The 11,921-nt window shown below is 31.9% G+C and overlaps 1 pseudogene; it reads right to left on the reverse strand.

Moving 5' to 3' along the window:
- Positions 1 to 295: 295 nt before the first annotated feature.
- On the reverse strand, positions 296 to 414 carry LOC118600714 (annotated as a pseudogene).
- Between the last annotated feature and the right edge of the window lie 11,507 nt (positions 415 to 11,921).

Here is an 11,921-nt window from a genome sequence, read left to right on the forward strand (position 1 = left end):
ACTCTATGGTTGCTGAACTTTTTGTAACAAATATTTTATTTGATTTCACTTAAATATATAGGTCTTATTCTCACTAAGAATTTTATTCTTCATCTTCTTTCATCCTTTTTCCTTTAATAAGGTCTATAGAAATGTGCCCTTAAAATTGAGGTCAGTAAATTTTTTTCTATAGGTAGTCAGATATTAAACGTTTATTTTTTTAAATTTTTTATTTTTTTAGGAGAGGCAACTGTTGGTTGACCTAATAGATTGCAAGAACCTTGTCAGTTTACAATCCCTTATTTTTTATTTTTTACACCTACAGTATCTGGTCTTCCTAGGTGGTCTCCCATTCAAGTACTAATCAGGCCTGACCCTGCTTAGCTTCCGAAATCAGATGGGATTAGGCTTGTTCAGAGTGGCATGGCTGTAGACTAAATATTTTTGATTATGTGGGCTACATAGTCTCTGTTATAACTACTGTAAAAACAGCCCTGTACAGACAATGTTAAAAAAATTAAGTGTGGCTGTATCTAATAAAACTTTATTTAAAAAAGTAGGTGAGATAGAGTTGATTAAGAGGCCATAGATTGTTGTCCCCTGCCTTAGAACATTAATGTCTCTAAGATCTTTACTCCCAGAACTTTCTGTGCTCTAATGACTTGACTTTCCAGGAGTAACTTCTAGTATTATGGATTCTTAATGACCTTTCTTATAAATAGGCATTTTAATTTTTTTCCATGTAATTTAAAGCTCTGAAGGAAAATACATGCACATAATTAAAAGAATATTGATTCTTCAAGAATTTGGAGAAGAAGAAAGAATGTTTTCCCTTCACAGACTTTAAGACAGAACTAAACACGTTGGAGCAAGATACTTGACTATTTATTCCTAACATCCCTGTATGTTTTCTAAGCCAATGATATGGTGATCATTTGGAATCAGGGATATGAAGAGGAGTAAATGGAAGGAAAAGTGTCTTGAAAACTAAGTCTCTGTCAATTCTTTATAGACTAAGTGATCTTTGAACACCATTTGCAAGGAATATATACCACACTATGACACTCGCATTTATTAAAAATAAAAACAAAAAATGAAAAGTACAAAGAAAGATTCAGAATGAAAATTGAGCAAAAGTTTAAGGAATATTTTTCTTCCTTTTCATACCAAAACTTCATAATACTTGATTAACACAACCATTGTATTAATGATAAACCATCTACAATACAAGTTGATTAGTTACAATAGCTTCTGTCTATTCGAATGTGTTAGTTCTGAAGGGACATTGCTGCATATAATTTGATTTCCCCCTGAGCAGTACATGATGTGTTATTTGATGCCCTTCAAAGGACACGATTAGCCAAGCTATAAAGTGTGTGATTTTACTAGCTTTGCTCGGCTTTATCAGTTTGTAAATGTGTTATTTTCTCCATTTATTGTGCCTATGGGATTCAGAGATAGAGTAAGCATCAACTTAATATGTTCTGGGGAGGCAGCAATGGCCATACTTTAACACTTACACAGTGTTGTGATGACATTGAAGATGGAGTCATGGAAACTGTAATGTCAGGGACATTTATCAAGGCAATTCTTCAATGCTATAAACCCTAGCTCTGACATTGAATTCAACAGTAGGCTTTTGTTTTAAACAGAATGAAGTGTTCCTGGGATGCACTGCTAACAATCCTCCTTAACTGAATAACAAGTAGTCAATAATAAGAAAATAGGTCATGCAGGTGGTCAGAGGGAAAAAGGAAGTGAAGGTGTTAGCCTAAGATACTGCATTTGAGGTTTCGGTTTTCTTCTTTTTTTCTTCCTTTTTTTTTTCTTTGAGTAGAGAAAGACAGGATTCAATTTTAGGCATTTAAGTAAAAAAGGAAGTGTTCCTTAAGGATATTAAAATGCCACCAACCCTTCGCTTTTAATTGGGATAGAAAACACAGTACACTCATTTAACTAAGTCACTTGGCAGGAAACAATTTCAGTGCCATGTATTCAGAGAGTGCCAAACCAAATGACACAATCAGCACTAAAGATGCTCACAGTAGTTAACAGGTATTTGTGGCTTTGAGTTCTTGAATTCTTTGTAGGCCGTCTTCCATTTACTTTTCTCAGTACATATTCAAACCACTTGTCAATGCATCAAAGCTGGATATTGCACTTATTGTTCAAGCATTTAATTCATTAAAGATAATGCCTACTTATACAATTTTTTATTTTTCGCAATACTGTAATTAGTATTTTTTTCAGTCTAGAATTCAAAGAAAATCTGAGATCTCCTTCCCCTACTATGCCCAGCATAAATAACTATTCCCTTCATTTGTTCATTCCTACCCGCTTACCTTACAGGGCTCTGAATATGATTTGGAAGTGATGTATTTAAGTGATATACATTAACAGAGATAACAATAATTACTAAGCATTGTCTTATAAATTCGAGGATCTAAAAGCAACTTGGCACGTGGGTGCAACTTGTGTGTGGGTGCACATATACATTTATTTTTGTGTGTGTGTTAAATGAGAAGAGAGACAAATGTATTATTTGCCAGTATCCTTTTAAGTACATTTTCTGCACTGTGTGTTAGATATTAGCTCCAATTGCAGCCTATGAGATTGAGATCATTCTATCCCAATTCACTGATGTGAAAACTGAGGTTAAGAGAAAAGTTAAGTGATTTGCCTCACATCTCCACAAGTACATAGTATAGTTGGGATACAGCAATTGTGAGATATTGTATGCTGAGGTCCAAGCAAATGGGCAATTTAAACAGTTTATCCAAGACAGGCTGAGAATCTTTCAGTTGAAAGTTGTACATCAGGAATTCTCACATTCTTCATAGGTTTCTTCCCCTACATCCACTTACCCCACCTTATATGTAAACTTTCACCTACAAGGTGTGGGCTCTGACACTCTGACATCTATCAGACAATAGGGTGGTAAATCAGTATTTAATGTTACAGTTGAATTAAAAGAGAAGACGGTGTGCTTATACTAATGCCGTATATCTTTATTCCACTACAATGAAAGCAGTTGAAGTTAGAGATTTTTTTTTTCTTTCTGCTTTCTTGTAGGGCAGGACATAATGTCTTCTTCAGTAGATTTTCATATATATTAATCATCATATAACTTATTTTAATTTTTAGATGACATCCTTTGACTATGTAATGAAGCACACTATATTGGCACAATTTTTAAAACCTTAGAAAGTTTGGATAAATTACTTGCCATGTGAAAAAATATGTAAATATCTGTATCTACTATCCATCTTTTTTTTTGAGCATGGCCTGAGTAATTGTGTTTTTCAAGACTGGCATTGCAAAAAGTTATTCTCTGCTATAAATTATTTTATCTTATACTGAATCAAAGATATATAATACACATACATGTATGCATGCACAAAGACACATATACTACTCAATTACATTGATTCAGTTCATTTTTTTAAATGTTGCCTTTCATATGTAATCCATGCTGAGATGAAAATAGGAATTAGCAATTTAGATGTTGTGGTACCCTAGAGAAATGTGGGCATTTGAAACAATGTAAATGTTTTTCTAATTGATGTTATATTCTTAAATTCTTAAAACATTCAGTTGGTCTGGAAAAGTAGCATCCTAGGCATACACAAGATGGAATACTTTTGATAGACATTTCTGTTTCTACAAAAAGGTTTGTAGTCTACGAGGCTATATATTCTTATTTTCCTGGCATGCAATTGGTACGTATAAATTGTAGTCTAATATTCTGAGTACAAATTCTAGCATTCTTATTTTAATATACTGTTTTATTAAAGGGGGAGCATAATGTAAAAGTACAAATTTTCAAAAGAGGTTATTATGCTGCTTAAATGATCACATGAAAACTAGCTATGGGTCTCTAAAATCTGTTTTGCTTTAATAATGGAACTATGGTTCATAAATGATGAAAGTAAAAAAAACTTTTATTCTTTAGTCTTTTTTTTTACTATTCTCTATTTTCTAAATTAATCAACTACAATTGTATATCGATTATTTTCCTGCAATCATTAACTATATTTTACCTAAATTAGACATCCTTTTAGATTTCTCCTTTTTAACTTAGCTAAGAAGTGCACGTGTGCATGTGTGTGTGTGTGTGCGTGCGCACAAGAATTTTTGGACATAATGTATATATGTGTATACAATACATATAATTATGTATGCAATATATTTGTAAAGTATGTAGAATGTACAGATATGCAGTATGTAATTTATTATATTCTTTTTCTTCATCCAACCATAAAATACTTCGTACTTTTTTTATTCATAAAGTTATGATGGGGAAGGATAGGCAGCAAAAGGAGATGAGGAACTACAGAATTTTAATATGTAAAAACAAATTTTTCATTTCCATTTAATGCAAAATAACATAAAACTTTGGCATTTCTAGTGACCTTAAAGTCATCCATTTAAGTGTAAAGCTGATGCTCAAGTAAACAATAACTATTATTATTTTGAAATAATTTTGAAATTATTAAAAAGCAAAGCAAAAATAGCTCTAAGACTTCCTGTTTATTGCCTTTCCAGGTTCTCAAAATGTTAGCCTTTACCACATTTGCTTTATTATTCTCTATTTTTTACTTGAAATGTTTGAAAGAGGGTTTTAAGCACAATGCCACTTTACTTCTAAATACTTCAAAATGTTTCCTGAAAGCAGCGACATTTTCTTATATAATTCAATATAATTATAAAAGTTAGAAAATTAGCATTGATTCAATATGTCTTATGCGAATACCAACAATTCTTTAACTAATAGTCTACATAGTAAAAGAAAGAAGAAAAACAATGAACTGGTCCAGAATTTAATCCAGAATCACACTGACACATAGTAATCACGTCTCTTCATTCTCCTTTACTCTGGAACAGTTCTTTAGGTATCTCCTATTACCTTGATATTTTTTTAAAGTGTGTAGACCACTGGTGCATGGCAGCCCTGCCCCACTGGACAGCCCTAGCCAGATCAGAAGGACAAGGAAGCATGCACACACCAGGCTTCCCGACCCAGAACTTACTTCTTCTAGCCAGGGGGCACACCAGGCACTGCACAATCCCGGCCCCACTACAGCCAACCTGTCAAAACCATTTGGCACACAATCTACACAGAGGCCACATTTTCAAGATTGGGGGAGAGAGCGATTTCATCTAACTCATAGGAACAAACATAGAAAGTCTAATAAACTGGGGAGATGGAAGAATATACTCTAAATGAAGGAACAACAACAACAACAACCAAAAGAAACCTGGAGAAAAATTCTAATAAAGTGAAGAAAAGTAATTTTCCTGATAAAGAATTCAAAGAAATGGTCATAAAGATGCTCACAAAAATTGAAAGAATAGAAGAATTCAGAGAACACTTTGAGAAAGAGATGAAAAATGTAATAAAGAGGAAAAAATAACTAAAATAAAGAATATATTATAAGGACTCAATAGCATGTCAGTTAATACAAAATAACAGATTAGTGACCTAGAAGTCAGAATAATGAAAATTATCTAATTAAAACAGCAAAACAAGAAAAGAATTTTAAAAAATGGGGATAGTATAAGGGGTACCTGCTATAACATCAAGCACTCTAATATTCATATTTGAGAAACTGAAGGAGAAGAGAGAGAGAAAAGGAAAGAAAGTATATTTGAAGAAATATTGGCTGAAAAATTTTCTAAGCTGCAGAAGAAAACAGATATCCAGTTCAAGGAAGCACAGGGATTTCCAAACAAGATGAACCAAAAGAAGCCCAAAACCAAGACATATTTTAGTGAAAATGGCAAAAGTTAAGGATAAAGTGGCAATCTAAATGTAGCAAGAAAGAAACAAGTCACATACAAGGGAAACCCCATAAGGCCATCAGCTGATTTCTCAGCAGGAACTTTAGAGACCAGAGAGAGTGCCAGGAAATATTTAAAGTGCTGAAAGAAAAGAATTTACAACCTAGAATATTCTACCTGGCAAGGTTATCATTCAGAATTAAAGAAGAAATAAAGAGTTTCCCAGACAAGCAAAATATATAGTTCACCATCACTAAATTGGTTTTATGAGAAATGTTAAAGGGTCATATTTTATGTAGAAAAGAGAAGGCCATTGTAGAAATAAGAAAATACAGGAAAAAGAAATTACCAGTAAAGGCAAATATATAATATATATAGTGAATCACATATTTAAAAATCTAATATAAAGGTTAAAAGATAAAAATAGCAAAATTAACAATAATTACAATAAATAGTCAGGGGATACACAACACAGAAAGATAAAAGATGATGTCAAAAACACAGAGTAAAAATGTAGTGTTTTTAGAATGCCTTTGAACTTAAATGAATATTAGTTTAAAATAAACTGCTATATGTATCTGTTCAGTTCTCCCATCACTACTCGTTGAAGAAACTGTTATTTCTCCATTGTATATCTTTGCCTCCTTTGTTGTAGATTAATTGACCATATAAATATTTCTAGGCTCTCTATTTTATTCCATTGATTTATGTGTTTTGTGCTAGCACTATACTGTTTAGATTATTATAGCTTTGTAGTATATAGTTTGAATCAGGGAGCATGATATCTCCTTCTTCGTTCTTTTTTCTCAAGATTGCTTTGGCTATTTGTGGTCTTTTGTGGTTCCATATAAATTTTAATATTATTTGTTCTAGTTACAAGAAAAGAGGAAGGGAAATATAGTCAATAATATTGTGGTAAGTTTGTATAGTGACACATAATTACTAGAATTAGGGTGATCACTGTAAAGTATAACAATGTTGAATCACTATATTGGACATCTGAAATAACATAACTAATGTAATACTGTATACTAACTATACTTAAATTAAAAAATACAAAATAAATAAACTGTTAGAGATATAAGTGAATACATATGAACCTCATGGGAACCACAACAAAAACCTACAAAAAAAAACACAAAAAAATCAAAAGAAAGGAACCCAATCAAACTGCTTTTTTTGAAAAAAAAAAAAATAGCAAATCAAAAGGAAAGAGAAGACCAAGAGAAAATGGGGGGGGGGGGGGAGAACAGAGAACAGCAGCAAGAAACAACAACAAAAAGCAATTAACAAAATGGCAATAAGCACTAAGCACATACCTATCAACAATTACTTTAAATTTAAATGGACTAAACATTCTAATCAGAAGACATAAAATGACAGAATGGGAAAAAAAGAAAGAAAATAAACAAGATCCGTCTCTATGCTACCCATAGAGATTCACTTTAGATTGAAAGACATAAACAGGCTGAAAGTGAAGATATAGAAAAAATATTCCATGCAAATAGAAATTTTTAAAAAGCTGGGGTAGCAATACTTGTATCAGACAATAACAGACTTTAAAACAAAATAGACTATTAAAAGAGACAAATAAGGACATTGCATAATTATAAAGGGGTCAATCTAAGAAGAGTATATAACAATTTTAAATATCTACACACTCAACATAGGGGCACTCAAGTATATAAAGCAAAGAAGGAAACAAGTCACATACAAGGGAAACCCCATAAGGCTATCGGCTGATTTCTCAGCAGCAACTTTAGAGGACATAAAGGCAGAAATTAACAGTGATACAATAATAATTGAGAACTTTCATTTATTTTTATTTATTTTTTACGTGAGGCAATTCTTGATTGACCTCACAGATTGTAAGGACCTTGTCAGCTTACAATCCCTTATTTTTGTATTTTTTACACCCAGCACCTGGTCTTCCTAGGTGGTCTCCCATCCAAGTACTAAGCAGGCCTGACTCTGCTTAGCTTCTGAGATCAGACGGGATTGGCTTGGTTGAGGATAGCATGGCCATACATATAATTGAGAACCTTATTACTCTGCTTGCCTCAATGAATAATTCATCCAGACAGAAAATTAATAAGAAAATAATGGCCTGAAAACCCACATTTGACCAGATGAACTTAATAGATATTTTTAGAACATTTTATCCCAAAAGTTCAGATTACACATTTTTCCTAAGTGCATACTGAATACTTCCAGGACAGACCATATATAAAGCCAGAAAATCAGCCTCAATAAATTCAAGAAAATTGATATATTAGACATATATTCTGATTGCAATAGCATGAAACCAGAAATCAACTACAGAAAGAAAACTGTAAACAACACAAATACAAGAAGACTAAATATGCGACTAAACAACCAATGAATCAAAGACGAAATCAAACAGGAAATCAAAAACTACCTCACGACAAATGAAAATTAAAAATACAACTTTATAAAATTTATGGGATGCAGCAAAAGCAGTTTCAAGAGGAAAGTTCACAGCTAGACAAGCCTACCTCAAGAAACAGGAAAAATCCCAAATAAAAATCAGAGTGGAAATAAATGAAATAGAAATTAGAAAAACAAATGAAACTAAGAGATGGTTCCCTGAAAAGATAAATAAAATTGACAAATGTCTAGCAAGACTCATCAAGAGTCCAAATAAACAGAAAATAAAAGAAGAGAGATTATAACCAACACCACAGAAATACAAAGAATCATTAAATAATACTATGAACAATCATATGCCAACAAATAGGACATTTTAGAAAAAAATAGATAAATTTCTAGAAATATACGACCTTCCAAGACTAAACCAGGAAGAAACAGAGAACCTGAACTGATCAATTCTTAGCAATAAAATTGAAGCAGTAATCAAAAAACTCCTAATAGACAAAAGCTCAGGACCAGACAGATTCACAGGTGAATTCTATCAAACATTTAAAGAAGATTTAATATCCTTTTCAAACTATTCTCCCCACCCCCCAAAAAAACTGAACATGAAGGAATCCTTCCAAACTTATTCTAGAAGACCAGCATTACACTGATACAAAAACCAAAGACACTACAAAAACAGAAAAGTGAGGCCAACACCCCTGATGAACACAGATGTAAAAATTCTCAACAAAATACTAGCAAATCTAATTCAACAATGCAGTAAAAGGATTATATAGCATGATCAAGTAGGATTTATAGCAGGGATAAAGGGGTAGTTCAATCTGCAAAAAATATTAATGTGATTTATATCAACAAAACCAAGGATAAAAATCATATGTTTATCTCAATAGATGCAAAAAAAAAAAAGATTCTGACAAGATTCAATATCCATTTATGATAAAAATTCTCAACACAGTTGATCTATGAGGAACATACTTCAACATGGTAAAGGCTGTTTATGACAAGCTCACAGATACATCATACTCAACTGTGAAATGCTGAAAGTTTTTCCTCTAAGATCAGGAACAAGACAAAAATGGTCCTTCTAATTACAATGATTCAATACAGTACTGGAGTCCTAGCCACAGAAATCAGATAAGAAAAAGAAATAAAAGGCAACCAAATGAAAAAGGAAGAAGTGAAACTGTCACTACTTGCAGATGACATGAAATTATATATAGAAAACTCTAAAGAATCCACAAAAAAAAATAGAATTAAAAATGAATTCAGTAAAGTAGCAGAGTACAAAACATACAGAAATCTATCATGTTTCTATACACTAGTAATGAACAATCAGAAGGAGAACTATTTTTAAAAATCCCATTTATAATTGCATCAAAAAAGTAAGATATCTAAGAACAGATTTAACCAAGGATATAAAAGAACTGTACTCTGAAAACTATAAGACGCTGAAGAAAGAAAATGAAAAGGACACATCAAATGTAAGAGTATACCATGTTAATGGATTGGAAGAATTAATATTGTTACAATGACCATATTACCCAAAGCGATCTACAAATTCAAAGCAATCTCAAAAATTACTTCAATGGCATTCTTCTTAGAACTAGAACAAATTCTGAAATTTATATGAAATCGCGAAAGACCACAAATAGCCAAAGCAATCTTGAGAAAAAGAATAAAGTTAGAAGTATCAACACTTCTGGATTTCAAACTATATAATACAGTGCTATAACAATCAAAATGGAATGGTACTGGAACTTAAAAAGACATAAATTAATGGAACAGAAGAGAGGGCCCAGAAACAAACTCTCTTTGGTCAATTAAACTACAGCAAAGGAGGTAAGAATATACAATAGAGAAATGAGTCTCTTCAATGAGTAGTGTTGAGAGAATTGGATGGATACATGCAAAAAAATGAAACAGGACCACACACTTATCTCTTATACCACATACAAAAATAAACTCAAAATGGATTAAAGACTTAACTATAAGATCTGAACCAATAAAATTCCTGGAAGAAAACACAGGCAGTAAATTATCTGACATTACTCTTAGTAATATCTTTTTATGTGTTAGATATGTCCCCTTGAGCAATGGAAACAAAAGCGAAAAATTAACAAAACAGAGACAATCTATTGAATGGGAGAATATACTTGCAAATGATATATCTGATAAGGGGTTGATATCCAAAATATATAAGGAATTCATATAGCTTAATGACAACAACAACAAAAAATCCATTAAAAATTGACAGAGTGCATGAAGAAATATTTCCCTAAAGACACACAGATGGCCAACAGACATGAAAAGATGCTCAATATCACTAATAATCCAAGTAATACAAATCAAAACCACAATGAGATACCATCTCACACTCGTCAGAATGGCTATTATAAAAAATTTAACATGTGCTGGTGAAGAGGTGGAAAAAAGGGAACCCTTATGAAGGGTTGGTGGAACTAAAAATTAGTACAGCCAGTATGGTAAACAGTATGGCAATTCCTCAAAAAACTAAAATTAGATCTACCATGTGACCCAACAATTCCACTTCTGGGCATAAATATGAAGAAAACAAAAACACTAATTCAAAAAGATATATGCACCCCTATGTTCAATGCAGCATTATTTATAATAGCTCGGATATGGACACAACCTAGGTGTCCTTTGATAGATAAATGTATATGACATATATATACACAATGGAATATCACTCAGCAATAAAAAAGGATAAAATCTTGCCATGTGCAAAAACATGGATGGGCTAAGAGGATATTATACTAAGTAAAATAAGTCAAAAGGAGAAAGGCAAATACCATAGAGTTTCACTTATATGTAGAATCTAAAAAGAAAAATTTTTAATATAACAAACAAAACAAAAACAGACTCATAGAAACAGACATCAAAGGGATTGGTGGGGAGAGGATGGCTGAATAAGGAGAAGGGAATATAGTCATTAATATTGTGATAAGTTGGCATGGTGATAGATGATGACTAAATTTAGTGTGGTGAACATATTGTAAGGTATATAAATGTCAGCTCATTATACTGTACACTTGAAACTAATATTTTATATACCAACTATACTAAAATAAAATAAAATAAAAAATAATAAAATAAAATAAAATAAAAATAAAGTGGCACGCGTTCTAAAGCTATTATTCCAATTTAGATCCTTGGGTTTGTTCAGTTCTTTTATCAGCATTATACTATATCATTTCTACATCCTCCATAGCTATTTCAATTACTTGCATATTTGTATATATCTATTACTAGGTTTAACCCAAAAGTTCTTTGATAGCAGAAATTTCATTTTATGTGTTAGATATGTCCCCTTGACATATCTAACACATATCACTTCTATGTCTTGCCTATATACTACATACTTTCTGAGGTGTGTAGCACAGGGCGAATACGTGTTTAAAGCTCAATTTTGCTAGAATCACTCTATGCATCTATTATATTTTTTGCATGTGTCTACCTTAGTACGCTATAAAAGTACAGAGATATGGATGGTATAAAATGTCAATTATATGCATAACAAAAACTTTAGAAAATTGGGGCTACCCTAAAAATAAAGTCAGTCATGACCATATCTTTTCATATTCAAGAACATAATTGGAAGGTAGACTTATACACATTTAATTTTATTATTCCTTTTTTGCTAAGATATATGCTCTCTGTTACTCCAACATAACTTATAATATAGGAATATATTGTGTAATGAAATTGATTTACAATTTTTTTCCTCAAACCATATATAGAGT

The sequence above is a fragment of the Rousettus aegyptiacus genome, unplaced genomic scaffold, assembly GCF_014176215.1.
Source record: "Rousettus aegyptiacus isolate mRouAeg1 unplaced genomic scaffold, mRouAeg1.p scaffold_m13_p_3, whole genome shotgun sequence".
In the NCBI taxonomy this organism is placed as follows: Eukaryota; Metazoa; Chordata; class Mammalia; order Chiroptera; family Pteropodidae; genus Rousettus; species Rousettus aegyptiacus.